A 13,794-nucleotide genomic window follows, 5' to 3' on the forward strand; every position below is an offset into this window, starting at 1 on the left:
TGCGGCACGAAAACCTGACCTTAAAAAGCGCAGAAGCTGGTCACTGAGAAGGGCGCGGCCTGGGAGGCGCGGCCCGCAGCTTCCGCCGCCAAAGAACAACTCGGAGACCCCCTCTAGCCCCAGTTGCCCTAGCGCAGAAGCCCCGGGAGCAGTCCCTTCACGCGCCCAGCGTCCCTGTCCAGAAGCTCGGGGCTCGGGCAGCATCGCTCGTCCCCGCTGGTCCAGAGCTGCGGAGAAGCGGTGGGCGGCTCGGAAAGGCGAGGTCGGGAAGCTGGGCTCAGCAGCTCCTCGGGCCCCCAGGCGCCCTGCACAAGCGCGGGCCAGGCGGGGCGGCGCTGGGTCGCGAAGGGCCAGGACTGCGGGATGCCCCTGCTCCCGGAAAGGGCGCGCCCAGGAGCCGTGTTCTCGGCACTTGGGGAGAGTCCCGGGAAAGCCCGGGGCCGGCGCGCCCGCGACTCCAGCCTGGCGGCTCCGCTCCGCTCGGGAGCCCAGGAAGCCGGCGCCGTGGCCCGCGCCTGTTATCCAGGACACGGTCCTCGCCCGCCTCCCTTTCCCAGCGCTGGCTTCGGGGAACTTCTCCGCGTCTGGCCGCAGGCGGCGGCTGCCGCGGGGAGCCCCGAAGTTGCGGCGTCCACTAGGCGCGCGCCGGGGTCACCCACTCGGCCCGCGACCCTGTGTCCGCCCGCCGCGCGCCCTGATCGGCCCCCAGGACTCCCGCAGGCGCGGAGAGAGGCCGGGGTTCGGCCGGGGTTCAGCCGGGACCCCGCGCGGCTCCGGAAGGGCGCCCCCGCCCGCCGCCCGGAGAGGGACGCGGCGCTGAAGTTTTCCCCGGCGGGAAAACGAAAGTCGTGAGGAGCAGAGGGTCGGGGCGTCCCAGCCACCCCGCGAAGAAGACAGGGCTGAGACCGGGCTAACAACTCCAGCCCCGTGGCCAAGTCGACTTACGAGACGGAGCGGGGCAGCCCCGAACGCGGGGTCCGCGCGGCTGCGGAGGCCGCGCCGGCGGGGGCCGCGGGCTGAGCTCTGGGCTCCCAGGCTCTCCGCGGCGGCTCGCTCTCGCCCCGCTCCTCCGTCGCCCCTGCTAGGGAGCCGCTCTCGCCCCGCTCCTCCGTCGCCCCTGCTGGGGAGCCGCTCTCGCCCGGCCCGGGGTAGGAGAGCGCCGAGCGGCCCCCGTGACGCGCGGCGAAAGGAGGAGTGCCGCCGCCGCGCTCCCGCAGAGGGAGCTCCCCGCCCTGCGCTCCTCGTCCCAGCGCCGCGCTCCGGACAAAGTTCCCAGGCGCGCGCGCCGATCTCGACTCTCCGCTGCTGCCCCGAGCGCCATCCAGCCTCACTTCCCTCCCACATTAGACAAGAACTCTGAGGTCAGGAGAGCCAAGTGACTTGCCCGAAGTCGCTCAGAAGGCAGTGACAAAGCAAACTCAGATCCGCGGCTCCTTATTTCCCCCCGAACGCCGGGCTCTGCGGAGACTCAGGCCCTGCGGGAATCGCCCAACCAGGCAGAAGGCAGCTCGCTCTCATAGGTAAGATGAGGAATGTCCCACGCAGCCTGGAGAAATATTATCAGCAGCGTGGGAAGGTGGAGCTTTTTGCCCAATAACTAGAGTACAAAGTTGTTTTTCAATCAGCTCCCACATGCCAAATCGGCTTCCTCTTATATCCTCAAGTGAGGGAGAGCGTGGCGGCTGTGTGGACGCCATTTGGGATCACCAAATAAGTGCAGGAGAGAAAGCACACAGCTACTAAACCAATTGGCTGACACGGAGGACTGGGCCTTCGGAGCAGGTTCCTGGGAATATTCGAACTTTGTAAAGCGGGTGCGCCTCTCTGTGCTTGCTATTCACGCGCTTCCAGGAGTCTCCCGCGAAGCTCCACGCCCTTTTGGGGCCGGGGGCTTCCAGGGCTTACCTTTCAGGACAGCGAGTAACACCAGACAAGTTAATCCCAGTCGGTTTGTTCCTGACTCGAGTCCTTGCGTCAATCAGTGTTGACTGAGGGCCCCGCAATGTGCATGGCTGTTGGGTCGGGAGCTGGGTAGGACCCGTTGGGACCTAGGACCTAGGACCTGGTGACTCTCAAAGAGAGAGCGTCACATGAGACCCCATATACTTTACTCCCAGAACCTGGAGTCGGCCCCAAACAGCAGAGAGACTTTGAGTCTACCCCAGCCCCCACGCCTTTTAAAAACCATCCTGTGCTCAGAGAGCAAGTGTTTTAATATTCATTTTACAGACTTACTTTCAAGCAAATGGCCAGCTTTGCCTTCATTTCCTCCCCATGGGACCGCCTCTTTCTGGAAGAATAATTTACACTTCCTGGGTCTCCCTCATCTTTACATGATGATGACGGTAGTCATGATGATAAAAACAACTAAGGCTTCTATTATCCACCCTGGGCACTGTTCTAAGCAATTTATGCAGATTATCTATCTCTTTCAATCCTCACAACTTTATGAGGGAGGTGCTGTGCTATTGTTATTCTGATTATACAGATCATGAGAGGGAGGAAGGTGAGGTGAAATAACTTGCCGGTAAGTGGGTGGTCTGTCTGGTGTCCATGCTCTTAACCACTGAGGTCTCCAAGAATGGAATTCAAAGGGACCACCAGCCATCATTAACCACAGCTCACACATCTCAAACAAGCCATGCTAGGAAACACACACACTTCCTCCCAAAGAAGTCAATTTTACTATTTTGCATGTATCATGTCATAAAGTGGATATCCATTCACTCCCTTGCTTCTCTATTTCCAACTTCCAAATCAACTATTTTGTCCTAAAGCAAACTATTTCTTAAAAACCTATTCATCATCATAAAGTTTGCAAATTTTGTTTTGGATTGTTTTATACTCAGACCATACCCAGCTCTTTCCCTCTCTATTCACTGCCTTCAGTTACTCTCTTTCATCCCTTAAAACCTTGCTATAGGCTGGGCGCAGTGGTTCACGTGTGTAATCCCAGTACTTTGGGAGGCCAAGGTGGGCAGATCACCTGAGGTCAGGAGTTCGAGACCAGCCTGGCCAACAGGGTGAAGCTTCATCTCTACTAAAAATACAAAAATTAGCCAGGCGTGGTGGTGGGCACCTGTAAGCTCAGCTACTCAGGAGCTGAGGCAGGAGAATTGCTGGAACCTGGGAGGCCGAGGTTGCAGTGAGCTGAGATCATGCCACTGCACTCCAGCCCAGGCAACAACAGCGAGCCTCTGTCTCAAAACAAAACAAAATGAAAAACCAAACAAAAACCTTGCTGTAACCTGCTCTGCAGGTCTTCTGAAAGTGGGTTGCCCAAGGATGGTAGTGGCCTCCAGAATGGTCTCTGCCACACTGTAAGCATGCTTGTTGTGCTCAGCATTCCTGTATTAGCCTCCTAGGACTGTCTAACAAATACCATGGACTGCACCACTTAAAACAACAGAAATGTATTTCCTCACAGCTCTGGAAGCTGGAAGCCTGAAATCAATGTGTTAGCAGGGCTGTGATCCCACTGTGCCCCTTCCTAGCTTCTGGTGGTTGCTGGCAATTCTCGACATTCCTTGGCTTGTAGCTTCATCACTCCAGTCTCTGGCCTTTTCCTGTGTCTCCTCTGCAAACACATTTCCCTCTTCTTTAAGGATACCGATCATTGGACTTAGGCCCCACCCTAATCTAGTATGATCTCATTTTAACTTGATTACTTGGTAAAAACCCTATTTCCAAATAAGGTCACATTCACAGATTCCAGGTAGACATAAATTTTCAGAGAATGCTGTTTAACCCAGTGCAATCTCCAAAAGTCAAATAAAAACACACTACCTGAGCTAAGGATGCACAGCCCCTGCCCTCCAAGAAACTCTTAATTACAGAGGTAGTCCTTGCACTGAGAACATAAAGACAGGAGTCACTAAGAGCCAACTAACTGGACCCAAATGACAATCTAGGGACCAAATGGGGCACAGTTACTGAGGATATGGCTACAGGACTGCACTCCAAGGTGAGGGTGATTCAAGCACACCTGTGAGGGAGAAATAGAAAAAGCGAAGAGAAATAAAGAGAGCTTATAAGAAGCACAGCTCCAAGGGGAAGAGTGTGCCTGGCAGAATTTTACTTCTCGAGTTTCATGCAGAAATGAAAGACTGAAGGGATGCAAATACCTACCATACTGAGTATAAGAACACGGTAAATTACTTTTACTGTACTTTTACTGTACTGTAATGCCATAGCAATTACCATGCTTTAAAGTGCTCTCTTCACCGGGCATGGTGGCTCACACCTGTAATCCCAGAACTTTGGGAGGCCGAGCAGGTAGATCAGTTGAGGTCAGGAGTTTGAGATCAGCCTCGCCAACATGGCAAAACCCCATCTCTAGTAAAAATACAATAATTAGCCAGATGCGGGGGTGGGCACCTGTAATCCCAGCTACTTGGGAGGCTGAGGCAGAAGAATCACTTGAACCTGGAAGGCTGATGTTGCAGTGAGCCAAGATCACGCCACTGCACTCTAGCCTGGACGACAGACTGAGACTCCTAAAAAAAAAGTGCTCTCTCCTTTTAGGAATTTCATTGGATCTTTATGACAATCCTGAATGTCATCAGAGAAAGGGACATCCTATTTTATAACCAAGGATCCCAAGGCTCAAGGAGTCAAGTAACTTGCACAGGTCAAACAGCAAATCATTTGTAGAGTTGGTATGAAGCATATTGGCCTGGATATTCCTCAGTTAGGAATGCCCCCCTAATGTTGCCTCATGGGACAGCCTTTCAGTATTGATTGAATTGTTTTTGGTCCAAAGAAAGCATTTAAAGAAAAAGTGAATCCTGCAAGAAATCCTAAAAGCTATGTGAATCTCAAACTGGAATTGTGAAAAAACTTCCCCAAACATCTGAACTGATTTCATTGAATCTGCTGAGGATTTGCAAGTGTATTGAAGTCTCCTTTAGGCCTTCAGAGACTTAAAAGGATCTAGTGGGCTTCTGCAGAAATTCGCTGATTATCTTAAAGAAATAGGGGTTGATGGGAGGCGGAGGTTGCAGTGAGCTGAGGTCGCGCCACTGCACTCCAGCCTGGCGCCTGGTGACGGAGTGGGACTCTGTCTCAAAAAAAATAAATAAATAAATAAAAAAGAAATAGGGGTTGAATGAAACTTGGAGGGCACGAAGCTGAGTAAAAAAACAAGAAGTTCCATTACAGGATGGTATGCCAGCAGAAACTGACAATTGCAACTAAGTATCTGATCTCAGAAATGTGTAAAGTTATACACAGGTGACCAGATCTTGCCTGTTTTGAAGACTTTCTGATAAGGATCTGCAACTATGACTAGCAGCTGAAAGCAAGCAGGAAGTCTAGTGTTGGTCTGAGTATCTGATGATTTGATGTCTTTCCCTGGATTTTCCTTTGCTTAGCAAGCAGGTAACTTGCTGAAATCTTCTGCTGGCTGACTTTAAAAATATATTTAATCTTGAAATGCTTTTGATTCTAGTGTGATTCACTGAGTCTTGCTTGTGCAAAGTGCTACACTGGTTGCTATGGGAAAGTACAAAAATATAAAAGACAGTTCCTGACCATAAGAAAATCCCATCTAATTCAGGACACATGAGACATATAGAATAAAAATTATGTAAGTGTGATTGCAATGGAATTTGTAAGCAGTTATCACTCAGTTCTCTGTTCAGATGCAACTTCTTTAAAACAGGCCCTCCTTGACTACGCTTTTTAGAACAATGGCCTGTCCCACCTCCACATCACCTGTTGGCCTTTTTCCTGCTTTATGACACTTATTACAATCTGAAATTAAATTGTTGTGTGTTTACTCTGCTCTAAGACATACTATCTGTGAGGGCATGAGCTTTGTCTTATTCTCTGCTGTATTCCTCACACCTGAAGAAATGTTGGGAACATATTAGGTGCTCATTAAATAGTTGTTAAATAAATGAATAAAATACATATTAACCAACTGAAAATGGACTAAGATAACTTGGATGAATGTTCCCCACATTTGCCTGATTAGACTCACGTAGGCATTTGGAAAAAAAAAATTGCTGCAGATTCTGATTCAGTAAGCCTAGAGTGAGACTCAGGAATCTATATTTTTAAGACACATCCCAGGTGTACCTTTTAATGGGACAGTCTGGGAAATATGCATTACTACAGTAATTGAGGGTTGGTGGGAAAGAAAAGTGAGTTGATAACAGCAGGTTGCAGAAGTCAGTGGCTGCTCATTGCAATCATCTGGGGGAGATGTAAAAAATACTGATACCCACTCTGGACCAGTGAAATTAGAATCTCTTAGGTGGGGACAGACTTGGGCAGTCAGGTGATTCCACTGTGCAGCCCAGGCTGAAAAACCCTGAGGTTTACAGAAATATTTTATAAGTATCTGATAATACTGATATTAGCAATAAAATTGCTAGCAAGTAATATTGCTACATTGTATTACAGTGGCTTCCAGCTTCTTGGGTCCCACAGCAGGCATCCTTGATCTCCTATTCTGGAAGGACATGTGCAGTAACTTATACTATAACCCAATTTTAGGAAAACAGCAGAAGCTTCTTGCTATTGTGAAAAGTTGTTTAAAGCAACAACTAAGTGTAATCTCTTGTACTTTTTGGCTGAAGACACCTACAAGAATTTTTTAATGCTAAGAAAGCCAAAGCCTATATGGGCAGGGGTGAGATAGACAGCACCAAAATGCTATGGTTAAAATAAACTCAGCAGAAACAGAGAGATTCTGAATTCTTTCACAGCCTGGAGAAAGGTGATGGGTGGCCAAATAAAGAGGGAAGAATGGGAGATGGGAAGAGTCTATAGCAGTGGCTTTCAATTTGGTTTCATATTATAGTCCGCTGTTATTTTAGTTTTGTGTTGCTATAACAGAATACCTGAGACTGAGTGATTTATAAACAATGGGAGTTTATGGCTTACAATTCTGGAGGCTGGGAAGTTCAATAGCATGGTGCCAGCATCTGGCAAGCGTCTTCCTGCTGTGTCATTCCATGGTGGAAATTGGAAAGACAAGAGAGCTCAAGAGCAAGAGAGGAAGGGGGCTGAACTCATCTTTTTACTAGGAGCCCACTCCCTGATAATGGTGCTAACCCAGTCATGAGGGCAGACCCCTCATGATGTAATCACCTCTTAAAGGTTCCACCTCTCAACGCTGTTGCATTGAGGATTAAGTTTCCAATACATGAATTTGGGAACACATTCAAACCATAGTTCCTGGGAAGCTTAAACTACTGATGCTCAGACTCATTCTCAAAGATTCTGCTGTATTGGATACAAGGGAGGTGTGTTTGTGCGTGTGTTTGCGGGGTGGGGTACAGAGGAGAGAGAGACAGATGCAGCATTGTTGCTAATCAGAGATTTAGAGAGAAAGAGGAGAGCCTGGCTCACATAATCTTCATAATAACAACAGCTATCATTTATTGAGCAGTCACTATGTATCAGTGACTGTGATGCCTGCTTTGCACAGATTACCTCATTTAACCCCCACAAAAACTGTAGGAGGGAGGCACATTGGCAGCCCCATTTACAGACATAGGATGAGACTGGGGAGAATGACAAGGTTCTATGACTAGGGATTGGTAGAGGTGGGATGTCAGCCTAGAGCCTATACATATCCTCTGCCCTATGCTGCTTCCTCAGCCAAAAACAGGTCTGAAGAGAATGTCAACAAGGAGAAATTCTCTGTGGTAGAGGTCACGTCCAGTCATTTTAAGCTATTTGCTGTGCTGTGCTATTAATTCCTTCCTCTTTGCCGGCAAGCCTTAAGAGAAGCTTGGTCCACATCAACTGGGATGGATGGTGCTGTGGGGAAAAAGGAACCAGGTGGGATGAGGTTAGCATAAAGCAGAAGGATGGAGGAAGTTGTGTCAGCACTAGAGACTGACAGCAATGCCCAGGGACCAGCCTGACCGGCAGGCTGATAAAGTGTTTCATAGAAAAGCAGCCACAGTAGGAGAGTGTAAGTTCTTGGGAAAATGTAGAGAAATGGGGCAGAGGTACTAAAAGTGGGGTGTTGGTAGACTGTGAGGCTCAAGTCATCCCACAGGGCTTCTGAAGGAAAAGATGGTCCACAATTCCAGAGGGCTAGGGGCTTTACTACATATAAAGTCATTTGTGACACAGAGCTGGGCTCTTCTGAATGTGGCTATTTTTTAAAATTTATTCTGGATTTTAGGTGGTGGCTAAGATATATTTTCTTAAACCTTTTCATTTCCATCATCAGCATTTCTTTTGGAGCCATTTCTACACAAAGAAACATAGTTTCGACTTTGCTCTATTTAATTATTTCATGACAGTTACTGTGTAGGCAATAAGGAACAAAGAACAAAAAAGCTATGCTGAGATAAAGATGTGAGGTGACTGGTGAGGCTCACCCACCAGCTAGGCAACTTGCCTTACCACTTCCTTGCCTCCAGCTTTGAAGGATAAGATACAACCTCACATCTCAGCCAAACTGACATACGTCATGGAACTTTTAAGGTGTCTTGTAACAGCCAAAAACATAAATGTTAACTGCTTTTAACTTTTAGAAGTACCAGTATTGACATTACAGCTTCAAATGTTTGCATCTATCATTCTTACTTTAAAGCCTAAAAAGCATCGTAGCCCAAATGAAAAAATAGGAACTTAAAAATATGTCCAGGAATTGAGAGGTTAACCACAAATTCTGAACTAGGGGCTTAAGTCTGAGGCAAGTTGATTTGACCTCAAATTCTGTTCCTCTTATTTAGATGGTTAAAAAAAAAATAGGGACATTAAGAACATTAAAATGAAGTTTAAGCAGAAATGAACCACTTGGCTTTTACATGTTAAGAAAAATATGTCCCTGATTTCTTTAAAATAGGCTTCAAGAAAATGAGATGAGAAAAAAAAAGGAGAGGGACTCCAAAGAAACACATGTAGAGCTGATGTGCTCTTAGCCTTTAGCGAAGAAAATCCAAAGGGACTTAAAATCCAGGCCCACTGGGCACATGCATTCACTTAAAAGCAACAAGATAGTTCCCAATGCACATTGAATTTGAGAAATATCTCAAATGGAATAAGCTTTGAATAAAGCTTAATTTTTTTTTTAAGCTGGAATGCCTTAGATTGAAAAAGAGAGACTCAAGAGCAGGTACCAATGTGTTTATATTAGAACTTATCAGTGAGCCTTCTGCATTCCATTTTCTCCCAGTGAATTTATATTTATGTTTTTAGAGATAAGGTCTCACTCTGTCACCCATGCTGAAGGGTGGTGGTGCAATCACAGTTCACTGTAACCTCAAATTCCTGTGCTCAAGCAATCCTTCTGCTTTAGCCTCCTAAATGGTTGGGATAACATGTGTGAGCCATTAGGCTTTGTCCTCAATAAGTATTTCTGTCTACCCTGACTGCCTTTCATTCACCAAAGGGAGCAAATGTTGACTCCCGCAGCATGTATAAGTGGAAGGAATCAATAGGGCTACCATTACTCAGAATGATGCTGACACTGTTTTAATCACTTAACATATATTTTGAGGTAAATACTTTTGGTTGAGCAAGAGACATACATAGTGCCTAACAGCATGAGTGCTGATGCCAGATTATCATGTTTGAATCTCCGCTCTACCACTTGGTAGCTGCTATGTGACTTTGGGTCACATGATTTCATCCTACACCTGCTAACTCATGTACAAAATTGGGATGATAATAATCTCCTATGTCTTAAGTTGTGGTGAGGATTAAATGAGTTAATATATCAAAGATGCTTATAACAATGACTGGTATATATAAGTGCTCAATAAATATTAGCTCTCACCCCAATCTCCTCCTTCCACTCTCTCCCATTTTGTTTTTGCATGCTCATTTGTTTTTTTAACTGGCAGGGTCTGGAATTTGTACAGTGCACGGCTCACCTGCACATATGCACGTACTTCTCTCAACCAATTAGGGTAACACTACTTCGCTGGCTAGTGAGGAATGGTGGGTGGTACAATTCTGGCCAATGAGACACAAGTTTCCTGGGGTTAGGGTGTGTTCATGGAAGGTTTCTTTCCAAAATAAGTGTCTTGAAAAAAAATGTCTAATTCCTTATCCTAACGATGCTGTTTCTACATGTATAATGAACAATCTGTAAGAGCAGAGCCATCTTGGCACTGTGAAGGGAGCAGGAAGAACGGTGAAAACAATAATAATATTGTTAAGTTGACAAATTAATCAACCCTGCAGTTCCTGCTTCTGGATTTGTTCAATGAAATGATAAGTCTTCCTTATTGCTTAAGCCATTTCGAGTAGGGTTTTCTGTTACTGTATCTGAAAACACTAATTGGTTGATATTTCTCAAACACCTACTATGTTCAAGATATTTTATAGAGAATACAAAGTCTAAAACCCTGAACCTGATCTCAACAAGTTTTCCAGATACATGAGGTAGATAAACCATGAAAAGAAAACTAGTAATGTCAGTGATACGGTTCGGCTCTGTGTCCCCACCCAAATCTCATGTTCAGTTGTAATCCCCAGTGTTGGAGGTGGGGCCTGGTGGGAGGTGACTGGATCATGGGGTGGTTTCTAATGGTTTAGCACCATCCCCTTAGTGCTGTTCTCGTGATAGAGTTCTCATGAGATCTGGTTGTTTAAAAGTGTGTGGCACCTCCCCCAACTTCCTCCTGTTTCCACCACATAAGGCATGCCTGCTTACTCTTTGCCTTCTGCCATAATTATAAGTTTCCTGAGGCCTCCCTAGAAGCCAAGCAGATGGCCAGCATCATGCTTCCTGTACACCCTGCAGAAACATGAGCCAATTAAACCTCTTTTTTTTTATATATTACCCAGTCTTGATTATGTAATTTATGGCAATGTGAGAACAGACTAATACAGTCAGGCAGTAAATGTTAAGGGCTTGTATTGAGATGGTCTGAGAAAGCAACATAGTAGGTTTTATCTGAGGAGAGACCTCAAAGAATAAGAAAGATATAGATGGGCAGAGAGAGGAGGGAACATTCCAAGTAGGGGAAATAGTATAAACAAATGTAGGGGAGAGTTAGGGATTATATTTGTTTGCTAGGGTTGCCATAACAAAATACCACAAAATGGGTAGCTTAAAACAAGTGCAAAATCCAGGGTCAAAATGTCCACATGGTTGATTTCATTCTGAGGCCTCCTCCCTGGTTTGTAGATGGCTGCCTTTTTGCTGTGTCCTCACATCATCTTTTATCTGTGTCCATGTATCCCTGGTGTTCCTTTGTGTGTCCCAATTTTTTCTTCTTATAAGGATATCAGTCAGATTGGATTGGAGTACAATCTGACTGATACGCTTATAAGAAGAAACCTTATTATAATTTAATCATACCTTTAAAATACAGTCACAGTCTGAGGTACTGGGGGTTAGGACCTCAAAATATGAATTTTTGGGGTACACAATTCAGCCTGTAACAGAGATGAAAAGGGAGCTCAAGGTCAAAGGTCAGAGAGCATTGGGAGGTAAAGTTGAAAGGTTATGTTAGGGCCGGATGGTTAGGTAATCTTGAATACTGGGCCTAGATTTTGCTTTTTGCAGCAGCAGGGAAGCAACATAGATCTTTAAGAGGAATAATTTGGCAGCAATGTGTCACAGGTATATAATAAGGGAAAGAGTGGGAGTATGAAAAATGGGTTAGGATTGCTGTTGCATATAGTCCAGACAGGCATTGATAAGCACTGAACTCAGGAGAGGAAGTTGAAGGGACTGCATGAAAGTGAAACTGAGAAGAAAAGGACAAAATGTATGTTTTAGTCTGCTTTCTTTTGCTGTAACTGAATACATGAGAATGGGCTATTTATAAAGAAATTTGTTTCTTATCATTCTACAGGCTGGGAAATCTGTGGTGTCAGGGCCACATCTGATGAGTTCCTTCTTGCTGGTGGGGACTCTCTGGAGTCCCGAGGGAGTGCAGGGCATCATCACGGGGTGGGGAGTTCACCAGAGAGAGCCAACCTAGCTTTTTATATAGACCCGGTTTTGTGACAACTAACCCACTCTCATAATAATCTATTAATACATTAATCCATGAAAAAACTAATCAATTTATTATTCATGAGACCTCACCCTCATGACCCAGTCACTTCTGAAAGGCTCCACCTCCACCACTGCTACATTGGGGATGAAGTTTTAACATGAGTTTCAGAGCAAACCATCAAACCATAGCAAGGTATGTTTAGAATTTTCCAACAGTCAAGCCAGTGGAAGCTGTGCCATAATAATTCAGTTTGTAAAAAACAGTATTATCATTAGGGTTGTGAGGCCTGGGACATAGGGGTTCCAGCTTTCTAACACTGAGGACTACCTGTTTGAAAAGGAATAGGCTTCCTTTTTGGGTATGGAGTATTCCAGAGATATTCAAAAATCAGTTTTGTAAAAAGGACAAAAGTCCCATGTAGGAGACTGGATTATTAGATATTCTTCATCTGTGGTTTAGGGTTAGAAGCCTAAAGCTTTCGTTTAGAAACCTTTAACTACCAGAGTAGTTAAAACATGTAGCTAACATTCTAAATTGCCCAGTCTTCTCACAGAGATAACCTAGGGTAATGTAATATTCTCCGACCCTGGTTGGAGTAGACCCTTTGGTTGTTTAGTTTGCACAATACTCAGCATGCCTGAAAGGCAACTGATATTATTTCAGTCATCAGTCAGTATATAAAATAGAGTAAATGGGCTTGGAAAATTAAGAATTTGATCACCAAAATGAAAACTTAGAATTGTAAGATCTTTAGTATTAAAAACTTAGCATGTATGACTTTTGTAGATTGTAATCACTAAACAAAATGCCTGTTTTAAAATTATCTTAAAATTTTTTAATTACAAAAGAAATGTGTGCTTACTTTCTTTTTAAAGTTGGAAGTAAACTATAATAGTACCCTTTCATCCTCCTCAGTCTAGCTTCCTTAGGGACAGGCACTGCAAACAGTTTTATCTGTAGCATTCTAGACCTTTTACTGAACATACCCCACCTCCACCCCACATACATACAAACAAACACACATTTTCAGAGCTATATATTAAAAAGTATATATTACATAATATATAGAGTAGGCATATATAATAATATACTTTATCCACATATATACCAGTGTATGTGTATATATTATGCATGCAAAGGCATATGATTTTTCTTTAATAAAACCAGTATTTGCATCAAATATTGTCCAACAATTTGATTTTACTTAATTATATAGTTAGTAAATATTCTCAAATGGCCCTATTTTAAATATTTTCTTAAACAATAAAGCAAAATATGGAATAAAGTCTCATACAGACTAAGAATTAGAAAAATAGGTACTCCAAAGAAATTATAATGAAACAATACAATTTTCTGTTAGTTCTCAAATATTACGATATGTAGGGTTATTCTATCCTGAACATTTTCATTGTACTCTTAAAGGAAGAAAAATAAAATGATTTACACTTTTATTAACAGGTAAACATTTCCAGGTGTTTTCTTTTCAGATATTTAATTAAAAAAAAAAAATCTAAATAGAAAGAACACACACATAGTACCAATTTCAAATTTGCCAAATGGCACATGTAGTCAAAAGTAGGTCCTTTTCCTTTATTTCTCCAGACCCATAATTTTTTTCTCCAGAGGCCACTATTAAGCAGTTTCTTATATATTCTAAAGATGTACCTTAATATTCTACACATTTAAAATAAGAAAACATTCGAAAAGCGAAACTGTATCACCACCCACCAAAATGATTGCACTTGCATGAGTGCAGGGATACCTCATTTTACTGTACTTTGTAGATATTACTTTTTTTTTTTTAAATTGAAGGTTTGTGGCAATCCTGCATTGAGCAAGTCTATCAGCACCATTTTTCCAACAGCAT

At 44.3% G+C, this 13,794-nt stretch overlaps 1 protein-coding gene across 2 annotated transcripts in view; it reads right to left on the bottom strand.

Moving 5' to 3' along the window:
* Positions 1–2,364, bottom strand: part of GCNT4 (glucosaminyl (N-acetyl) transferase 4) — a 30,757-nt gene extending 28,393 nt beyond the window's left edge. Inside the window, exon 1 of one of the 2 annotated variants that reach the window (XM_012462158.3) lies at positions 2,236–2,364. The gene's annotated coding sequence lies outside the window, so the exon portion shown is untranslated. Of the gene's footprint in view, positions 1–1,905; positions 2,199–2,235 lie in introns of those variants that run through there. The other variant, XM_012462157.2, reaches the window with a different exon arrangement.
* Positions 2,365–13,794: the final 11,430 nt, after the last annotated feature.

The sequence above is a fragment of the Aotus nancymaae genome, unplaced genomic scaffold (genome assembly GCF_030222135.1).
Source record: "Aotus nancymaae isolate 86718 unplaced genomic scaffold, 86718_ANA_hifiasm-v0.15.2.pri h1tg000014l, whole genome shotgun sequence".
Classification (NCBI taxonomy): Eukaryota; Metazoa; Chordata; class Mammalia; order Primates; family Aotidae; genus Aotus; species Aotus nancymaae.